The sequence below is a fragment of the Triticum aestivum genome, chromosome 4D (assembly GCF_018294505.1).
Source record: "Triticum aestivum cultivar Chinese Spring chromosome 4D, IWGSC CS RefSeq v2.1, whole genome shotgun sequence".
Lineage (NCBI taxonomy): Eukaryota > Viridiplantae > Streptophyta > Magnoliopsida > Poales > Poaceae > Triticum > Triticum aestivum.
In genome coordinates this window covers 452,123,693-452,135,015 of record NC_057805.1, presented here as the reverse complement: position 1 = coordinate 452,135,015, position 11,323 = coordinate 452,123,693, and positions in this window count along the sequence as shown.

Below are 11,323 nucleotides of genomic sequence, written 5' to 3'. Positions count from 1 at the left end.
CTTACTAGGGACACTGTGTTTTCTCTATGTATCCACACATGTATCAAGTTTCCGGTTAATACAATCCTAGCATGAATAATAAACATTTATCATGATATAAGGAAATAAAAATAACAACTTTATTATTGCCTCTAGGGCATATTTCCTTAAGTCTCCCACTTGCACTAGAGTCAATAATCTAGATTATATTATAATGATTCTAACACGCATGGAGTCTTGGTGCTAATCATGTTTTGCTCGTGGAAGAAGCTTAGTCAATGGGTCTGCCACTTCCAGATCCGTATGTATTTTGCAAATCTCTATGTCTCCGTCCTTGACTTGATCACGGATGGAGTTGAAGCGTCTCGTGATGTGTTTGGTTCTTTTGTGAAATCTGGATTCCTTCGCCAAGGCAAATGCTCCAGTATTGTCACAAAAGATTTTCATTGGACCCGATGCACTAGGTATTACACCTAGATAAGATATGAACTCCTTCATCCAGACTCCTTCATTCGCTGCTTCCGAAGCAGCTATGTACTCCACTTCACACGTAGATCCCGCCACGACGCTTTGCTTGGAACTGCACCAACTGAGAGCTCCACCATTCAATATAAATACGTATCTAGTTTGTGACTTAGAGTCATCTGGATCAGTGTCAAAGCTAGCATCGACGTAACCATTTACGACGAGCTCTTTGTCACCTCCATAAACGAGAAACATATCCTTAGTCCTTTTCAGGTACTTCACGATGTTCTTGACCGCTGTCCAGTGATCCACTCCTGGATTACTTTGGTACCTCCCTGCTAGACTTATAGAAAGGCACACATCAGGTCTGGTACACAACATTGCATACATGATAGAACTTATGGCTGAGGCATAGGGAAAGACTTTCATTTTCTCTCTATCTTCTGCAGTTGTCGGGCATTGAGTCTCACTCAACTTCACACCTTGTAACACGGGCAAGAACCCTTTCTTTGACTGATCCATTTTGAACTTCTTCAAAACTTTATCAAGGTATGTGCTTTGTGAAAGTCCAATTAAGTGTCTTGATTTATCTCTATAGATATTGATGCCCAATATATAAGCAGTTTCACCGAGGTCTTTCATTGAAAAACTCTTATTCAAGTATCCTTTTATGCTATCCAGAAATTCTATATCATTTCCAATCAACAATATGTCATCCACATATAATATTAGAAATGCTACAGAGCTCCCACTCACTTTCTTGTAAATACAGGCTTCTCCAAAACTCTGTATAAAACCATATGCTTTGATCACCTCATCAAAGCGTATATTCCAACTCTGAGATGCTTGCACCAGTCCATAAATGGATCGCTGGAGCTTGCACACTTTGTTAGCACCTTTAGGATCGACAAAACCTTCAGGTTGCATCATATACAACTCTTCTTTAAGTAATCCATTAAGGAATGCAGTTTTGACATCCATTTGCCAGATTTCATCATCATAAAATGCGGCAATTGCTAACATGATTTGGACAGACTTAAGCATCGCTACAGGTGACAAAGTCTCATCGTAGTCAACTCCTTGAACTTGTCGAAAACCTTTCGCAACAAGTCGAGCTTTGTAGACAGTAACATTACCATCAGCGTCAGTCTTCTTCTTGAAGATCTATTTATTTTCTATGGCTTGCCGATCATCGGGCAAGTCAACCAAAGTCCATACTTTTTTCTCATACATGGATCCCATCTCAGATTTCATGGCCTAAAGCCATTTTGCGGAATCTGGGCTCATCATCGCTTCCTCATAGTTCGTAGGTTCGTCATGCTCTAGTAACATGACTTCTAGAACAGGATTACCGTACCACTCTGGTGCGGAACGTGCTCTGGTTGACCTAGGAGGTTCGGTAGTAACTTGATCTGAAGTTTCATGATCATTATCATTAGCTTCCTCTCTAGTTGGTTTAGGCATCACGGGAACAGTTTTCTATAATGAGCTACTTTCCAATTCGAGAGAAGGTACAGTTACCTCATCAAGTTCTACTTTCCTCCCACTCACTTCTTTCAAGAGAAACTCCTTATCTAGAAAGGATCCATTCTTAGCAACAAAGATCTTGTTTTGGATCTGTGATAGAAGGTGTACCCAACAGTTTATTTTGGGTATCCTATGAAGACGCACTTCTCCTATTTGGGTTCGAGCTTATCAGGTTGAAGCCTTTTCACATAAGCATCGCAACCCCAAACTTTAGAAACGACAGCTTAGGTTTCTTGCCAAACCATAGTTCATACGGTGTCATCTCAATGGATTTAGATGGTGCCCTATTTAACGTGAATGCAGGTGTCTCTAATGGATAACCCCAAAATGATAGCGGTAAATCGGTAAGAGACATCATAGATCACACCATATCTAATAAAGTACGGTTATGATGTTCGGACACACCATTACGCTGTGGTGTTCCAGGTGGCATGAGTTGTGAAACTATTCCACATTGCTTTAAGTGAAGGCCAAACTCGTAACTCAAATATTCACCTCCACTATCAGATCGTAGAAACTTTATTTTCTTGTTATGATGATTCACCACTTCACTCTGAAATTCTTTGAACTTTTCAAATGTTTCAGACTTGTGTTTCATCAAGTAGATATACCCATATCTGCTCAAATCATCTGTGAAGGTTAGAAAATAACGATACCCGCCGCGAGCCTCAACACTCATCGGACCGCATACATCGGTATGTATTATTTCTGATAAGTCAGTGGCTCGCTCCATTGTTCAAGAGAACGGAGTCTTAGTCATCTTGCCCATGAGGCATGGTTCGCAAGCATCAAATGATTCATAATCAAGTGATTCCAAAAGTCCATCCGCATGGAGTTTCTTCATGCGCTTTACACCAATATGACCTAAACGGCAGTGCCACAAATATGTTGCACTATCGTTATCAACTTTGCATATTTTGGCATCAATATTATGAATATGTGTATCACCACGATCGAGATTCAACAAAAATAGACCACTCTTCAAGGGTGCATGACCATAAAAGATATTACTCATATAAATAGAACAACCATTATTCTCTGATTTAAATGAATAACCATCTCGCATTAAACAAGATCCAGATATAATGTTCATGCTCAACGCTGGCACCAAATAACAATTATTCAGGTCTAAAATTAATCCTGAAGGTAGATGTAGAGGTAGCGTGCCGACGGCGATCACATCAACCTTGGAACCATTCCCGACGTGCATTGTCACCTCGTCCTTAGCCAATCTTCATTTAATCCGTAGCCCCTGTTTCGAGTTACAAATATGAGCAACCGAACCGGTATCAAATACCCAGGCACTACTATGAGCATTAGTAAGATACACATCAATAACATGTATATCAAATATACCTTTGTTCACTTTGCCATCCTTCTTATCCGCCAAATACTTGGGGCAGTTTCGCTTCTAGTGACCAATCCCTTTGCAGTAGGAGCACTCAGTTTCACGCATAGGTCCAGACTTGGGTTTCTTCCTGGGAGTGGCAACTTGCTTGCCATTCTTCTTGAAGTTCCCCTTCTTTCCTTTTCCCTTTTTCTTGAAACTAGTGGCACTACTAGGAAAAAGCTTACCTGTAGTGCTGGTTTTTTTGCTACCAGTAGCGCTGCCACACGCGCTACTGTTACGATGCTACAGCTATTTTTTAGCAGTAGCACTTGTTTTACCCCATGCTACTACTATTCAGACATACCAGTAGCGCTGGTGCACCGCGCTACTACTATTTCACACCCACGCTACTAGTAACAGAATAGTAGTAGAGCATCCATAATACCCCCATGCTACTGGTGATATGTCTCCAACGTATCTATAATTTTTGATTGCTCCATGCTATATTATCTACTGTTTTGGACAATATTGGGCTTTATTATCCACTTTTATATTAGTTTTGGGACTAACCTATTAACCGGAGGCCCAGCCCAGAATTGCTGTTTTTTGCCTATTTCAGAGTTTTGCAGAAAAAGAATATCAAACGGAGTCCAAACGGAATGAAACCTTCGGGAGCATGATTTTTGGAACGAACATGATCCAGGAGACTTGGACCCTACGTAAGAGAAGCTTCCAGGAGGCCACGAGGTAGGGGGCACGCCCACCCCCCCAGGGCGCGCCCTCCACCCTCGTGGGCCCCACGTTGCTCCACCGACGTACTTCTTCCTCCTATATATACCTACGTACCCCCAAACGATCAGATACGGAGCCAAAAACCTAATTCCACCGCCGCAACCTTCTGTACCCACGAGATCCCATCTTGGGGCCTGTTCCGGAGCTCCGCCGGAGGGGGCATCCATCATGGAGGGATTCTACATCAACACCATAGCCTCTCCGATGAAGTGTGAGTAGTTTACCTCAGACCTTCGGGTCCATAGTTAGTAGCTAGATGGCTTCTTCTCTCTTTTTGGATCTCAATACAATGTTCTCCCCCTCTCTCGTAGAGATCTATTCAATGTAATCTTCTTTTTGCGGTGTGTTTGTTGAGACCAATGAATTGCGGGTTTATGATCAAGATTATCTATGAACAATATTTGAATCTTCTCTGAATTCTTTTATGTATGATTGGTTATCTTTGCAAGTCTCTTTGAATTATCAGTTTGGTTTGGCCTACTAGATTGATCTTTCTTGCAATGGGAGAAGTGCTTAGCTTTGGGTTCAATCTTGCGGTGTCCTTTCCCAGTGACAGTAGGGGCAGCAAGGCACGTATTGTATTGTTGCCATCGAGGATAACAAGATGGGGTTTTTATCATATTGCATGAATTTATCCCTCTACATCATGTCATCTTGCTTAAGGCGTTACTCTGTTTTCATGAACTTAATACTCTAGATGCATGCTGGATAGCGGTCGATGAGTGGAGTAATAGTAGTAGATGCAGGCAGGAGTCGGTCTACTTGTCTCGGACGTGATGCCTATATACATGATCATGCCTAGATATTCTCATAACTATGCTCAATTCTATCAATTGCTCAACAGTAATTCGTTCACCCACCGTAAAATACTTATGCTCTTGAGAGAAGCCACTAGTGAAACCTATGGCCCCCGGGTCTATCTTCATCATATTAATCTTCCAACACTTTGTTATTTCCTTTGCTTTTTACTTTGCTTTTATTTTACTTTGCATCTTATCATAAAAATACCAAAAATATTATCCTATCATATCTATCAGATCTCACTCTCGTAAGTGGCCGTGAAGGGATTGACAACCCCTTATCACGTTGGTTGCGAGGATTTATTTGTATTGTGCAGGTGCGAGGGACTCGCGCGTAGCCTCCTACTGGATTGATACCTTGGTTCTCAAAAACTGAGGGAAATACTTACGCTACTTTGCTGCATCACCCTTTCCTTTTCAAGGGAAAACCAACGCAGTGCTCAAGAGGTAGCAAGAAGGATTTCTGGCGCCGTTGCCGGGGAGGTCTACGCAAAAGTCAACATACCAAGTACCCATCACAATCCCTTATCTCCCGCATTACACTATTTGCCATTTGCCTCTCGTTTTCCTCTCCCCCACTTCACTCTTGCCGTTTTATTCGCCCTCTCTTTTTCGTTCACCTCTTTTTCGCTTGCTTGTCGTTATGGCTAGTCCTCTTTCTGCTCCTTTGTCCCCCGAGTTTGAGGTTCTTCACTTCAAACAAAGACAAGGAGAAAACTTAAAAGATGCTTGGTTTAGAATTATGGAATCTTATCGTAATTGTACCCTAGAGGTGAATTTTAGAATTTTGCTTTGCAACTTTTATGTTGTACTAAATATGTCTCATAGACAACTTTTGCATTGCGTTGCCAAAGGCAATTTTTTTGAAATTGATCCCAGTATTGCGCATGAAATTATAGAAGGTATAGTAGGAACTCTACCTCAACAAAAGGGGCCTCATCATACCCAAGAGGAAACGCAAGTTTTTGAGAAAATTTCCGAAGTAACTAAGATTTTACAAAAGTCTCTTGAACCTCTTAAGAGTGTTAGCGGGAATCCCCACCGCATGAATATGTTGATTAGCCTTTGCAATAAGCGGTTGGACTCTTTAGATCTCAAGATTTCTGAATATGAAGGGAAACGTAAAGAACCTCCCAGATTCGACCATAACTCCGCTAAAAGAATTAAGAATCAAGATGGCAATACCTAGATCTATCCTTGCTTTTATGCCTAGCTAGGGCCGTTAAACGATAGCGCTTGTTGGGAGGCAACCCACTTTTATTTTTAGTTTTTTTTGCTTTTGCTTCTGTTTAGGAATAAATCTTTGATCTAGCTTCTGGTTAGATGTGTTTTTACGTTTTAATTAGTGTTTGTGCCAAGTAAAACCTATAGGATCTTCTTGGATGATAGTTATTTGATCTTGCAGAAATTTCCAGAAACTTTCTGTTCACGAAAACAATTGTTTAAAATCACCAGAACGTGATAAAATACTGATTCCAATTTCTGCTCTTCAATAAACAAATTGCCTAGATCGTCCTATTTTGGCTGATTTTTTGGAGTTCCATAAGTTTGCGTTAGTTACAGATTACTACAGACTGTTATGTTTTTGACAGATTCTGTTTTTCGTGTGTTGTTTGCTTATTTTGATGAATCTATGGCTAGTAAAATAGTTTATAAACCATAGAGAAGTTGGAATACAGTAGGTTTAACACCAATATAAATAAAGAATGAGTTCATCACAGTACCTTGGAGTGGTCTTTTGTTTTCTTTCGCTAACGGAGCTCACGAGATTTCTGTTGAGTTTTGTGTTGTGAAGTTTTCAAGTTTTATGTGAAAGATTTTGATGGAATATGGAACAAGGAGTGGCCAAAGCCTAAGCTTGGGGATGCCCATGGCACCCCCAAGATAATCTAAGGACACCGAAAAGCCAAATATTGGGGATGCCCCGGAAGGCATCCCCTCTTTTGTCTACTTCCATCGGTAACTTTACTTGGAGCTATATTTTTATTCACCACATGATATGTGTTTTGCTTGGAGCGTCTTGTTTGATTTGAGTCTTTGCTTTTTAGTTTACCACAATCATCCTTGCCGACACACCTTTTGAGAGAGCCATACATGATTTGGAAATTATTAGAATACTCTTTGTGCTTCACTTATATATTTTGATTATATAGTTTTGCTCTAGTACTTCACTTATATCTTTTAGAGCACAGTGGTGGATTTGTTTTATAGAAACTATTGATCTCTCATACTTCACTTAGATTATTTTTAGAGTCTTAAATAGCATGGTAATTTGCTTAAATAATCCTAATATGCTAGGTATTCAAGATTAGTAAAAACTTTCTTATGAGTGTGTTGAATACTAAGAGAAGTTTGATGCTTGATGATTGTTTTGAGATATGGAGGTAATAATATCAAAGTTGTGCTAGTTGAGTAGTTGTGAATTTGAGAAATGCTTGTGTTGAAGTTTGCAAGTCCCGTAGCATGCACATATGGTAAACGTTATGTAACAAATTTGAAACATGAGATGTTCTTTGATTGTCCTCCTTATGAGTGGCGGTCGGGGACGAGCGGTGGTCTTTTCATACCAATCTATCCCCCTAGGAGCATGCACGTAGTGCTTGGTTTTTGATGACTTGTAGATTTTTGCAATAAGTATGTGAGTTCTTTATGACTAATGTTGAGTCCATGGATTATACGCACTCTCACCCTTCCATCATTGCTAGCCTCTTCGGTACCGTGCATTGCCCTTTCTCACATTGAGAGTTGGTGCAAACTTCGCCGGTGCATCCAAACCCCGTGATATGATACGCTCTTTCACACATAAACCTCCTTATATCTTCCTCAAAACAGCCACCATACCTACCTATTATGGCATTTCCATAGCCATTCCGAGATATATTGCCATGCAACTTTCCACCATTCCGTTTATCATTACACATTCATCATTGTCATATTGCTTAGCATGATCATGTAGTTGACATAGTATTTGTGGCAAAGCCACCGTTCATAATTCTTTCACACATGTCACTCTTGATTCATTGCATATCCTGGTACACCGCCGGAGGCATTCATATAGAGTCATACTTTGTTCTAGTATCGAGTTGTAATCATTGAGTTGTAAATAAATACAAGTGTGATGATCATCATTTAATAGAGCATTGTCCCAAAAAAAGAGAAAGGCCAAATAAAAAAGGAAGGCCCAAAAAAAGAAATAAAAAGGGGCTATGCTACTATCCTTTTTTCCACACTTGTGCTTCAAAGTAGCACCATAATCTTCATGATAGAGAGTCTTTTGTTTTGTCACTTTCATATACTAGTGGGAATTTTTCATTATAGAACTTGGCTTGTATATTCCAACAATGGGCCTCCTCAAGTGCCCTAGGTCTTCGTGAGCAAGCAAGTTGGATGCACACCCACTTAGTTTCTTTTGTTGAGCTTTCATACATTTATAGCTCTAGTGCATCCGTTGCATGGCAATCCCTACTCCTTGCATTAACATCAATCGATGGGCATCTCCATAGCTCATTGATTAGCCTCGTTGATGTGAGACTTTCTCCTTTTTTGTCTTCTCCACATAACCCCCATCATCATATTCTATTCCACCCATAGTGCTATATACATGGCTCACGCTCATGTATTGCGTGAAGGTTTATAAAGTTTGAGATTACTAAAGTATGAAACAATTGCTTGGCTTGTCATCGGGGTTGTGCAAGATGAGAGCATTCTTGTGTGACGAAAATGGAGCATGACTAAACTATATGATTTTGTAGGGATGAACTTTCTTTGGCCATGTTATTTTGAGAAGACATAATTGCTTAGTTAGTATGCTTGAAGTGTTATTATTTTTATGTCAATATGAACTTTTATCTTGAATCTATCGGATCTGAATATTCATACCACAATTAAGAAGAATTACATTGAAATTATGCCAAGTGGCACTCCGCATCAAAAATTCTGTTTTTATCATTTACCTACTCGAGGACGAGCAGGAATTAAGCTTGGGGATGCTTGATACGTCTCCAACGTATCTATAATTTTTGATTGCTCCATGCTATATTATCTACTGTTTTGGACAATATTGGGCTTTATTATCCACTTTTATATTATTTTTGGGACTAACCTATTAACCGGAGGCCCAGCCCAGAATTGTTGTTTTTTGCCTATTTCAGAGTTTCGCAGAAAAAGAATATCAAACGGAGTCCAAACGGAATGAAACCTTCGGGAGCGTGATTTTTGGAACGAACATGATCCAGGAGACTTGGACCCTACGTAAGAGAAACTTCCAGGAGGCCACAAGGTAGGGGGCGCGCCCGCCCCCCAGGGCGCGCCCTCCACCCTCGTGGGCCCCACGTTGCTCCACCGACGTACTTCTTCCTCCTATATATACCTACGTACCCCCAACGATCAGATACGGAGCCAAAAACCTAATTCCACCGCCGCAACCTTCTGTACCCACGAGATCCCATCTTGGGGCCTGTTCCGGAGCTCCGCTGGAGGGGGCATCCATCACGGAGGGCTTCTACATCAACACCATAGCCTCTCCGATGAAGTGTGAGTAGTTTACCTCAGACCTTCTGGTCCATAGTTAGTAACTAGATGGCTTCTTCTCTCTTTTTGGATCTCAATACAATGTTCTCCCCCTGTCTCGTGGAGATCTATTCGATGTAATCTTCTTTTTGCGGTGTGTTTGTCGAGACCGATGAATTGTGGGTTTATGATCAAGATTATCTATGAACAATATTTGAATCTTCTCTGGATTCTTTTATGTATGATTGATTATCTTTGCAAGTCTCTTCGAATTATCAGTTTGGTTTGGCCTACTAGATTGATCTTTCTTGCAATGGGAGAAGTGCTTAGCTTTGGGTTCAATCTTGCGGTGTCCTTTCCCAGTGACAGTAGGGGCAGCAAGGCACGTATTGTATTGTTGCCATCGAGGATAACAAGATGGGGTTTTTATCATATTGCATGAATTTATCCCTCTACATCATGTCATCTTGCTTAAGGCGTTACTCTGTTTTCATGAACTTAATACTCTAGATGCATGCTGGATAGCGGTCGATGAGTGGAGTAATAGTAGTAGATGCAGGCAGGAGTCGGTCTACTTGTCTCGGACGTGATGCCTATATACATGATCATGCCTAGATATTCTCATAACTATGCTCAATTTTGTCAATTGCTCAACAGTAATTCATTCACCCACCGTAAAATACTTATGCTCTTGAGAGAAGTCACTAGTGAAACCTACGGCCCCCGGGTCTATCTTCATCATATTAATCTTCCAACACTTTGTTATTTCCTTTGCGTTTTACTTTGCTTTTATTTTACTTTGCATCTTATCATAAAAATACCAAAAATATTATCCTATCATATCTATCAGATCTCACTCTCGTAAGTGACCCGTGAAGGGATTGACAACCCCTTATCGCGTTGGTTGCGAGGATTTATTTGTATTGTGCAGGTGCGAGGGACTCGCGCGTAGCCTCCTACTGGATTGATACCTTGGTTCTCAAAAACTGAGGGAAATACTTACGCTACTTTGCTGCATCACCCTTTCCTCTTCAAGGGAAAACCAACGCAGTGCTCAAGAGGTAGCAACTGGTAACTAATTAGGATTTAAAAAATACCTATTCTAGTTTAGACATACATTTCATTGTACTCACATACATGCATTTCATGTTAGATTAATGGGCTAGGCCCATAGCAATTTCTGAAATCTCAAAGCCCATGTGTAAAATGGCAAGTGGTGGTGCTAAGTTTAGTCCCACCTTGGAAGTTGAAGAAGAGTTGGACCTCTTTATATAGTGGGTTCTCTCCACCACTCTAAGTGGTGTGTGAGAAGAGAAAGGGAAAACCACACGCGCGCGCTCGCTCGCCTCGCCTCGCCTGGCCTGGCCGGGCCGGGCCGGGCCGTGGCGTGGCGAGGCGAGGCGAGGCGAGGCGGCGCGTACATGCGACATGCGTGTGAATGGTCCGCCGAAATCCGGTCTGTCTCCTTGCAGGAGCGCAGCTTCCTTTTGCCGTTTTATTTTTATGTCTTGGCAGACAAGTTTTTGATTTCTTGTCCGGTAAGTATACGAATTAGAAACCGAGTCGGTTTGGGATTGTGGTCGCGACACAATACCGCCTCTGGTCCTAATATATATACAGCTACCGGCTGCGGCCTGAGACACACCGAAAAACACCTAGGGTTTTGCCTCATCTCACAACTTGCGCCGCCATCGTAGTCTACTCCATCCCAAACGCCGGCGTGCATCGGCGCGTGGGAGAGCAGGTCTCCGGAACCGTTCGTCTTTGCGATCCTGCACCGGGAGAGGACGAATTAGGTTTTTGGGAAGCGTTGTGCGCGACTGCTCAAATTCGTCATCACGGGTCGTCTTCCGTCCAAGTCGGGCGGTGCTACTCATCGTCGTATTCATCGCCGTCAGCAGCAGATCGTCGCCAACATCGT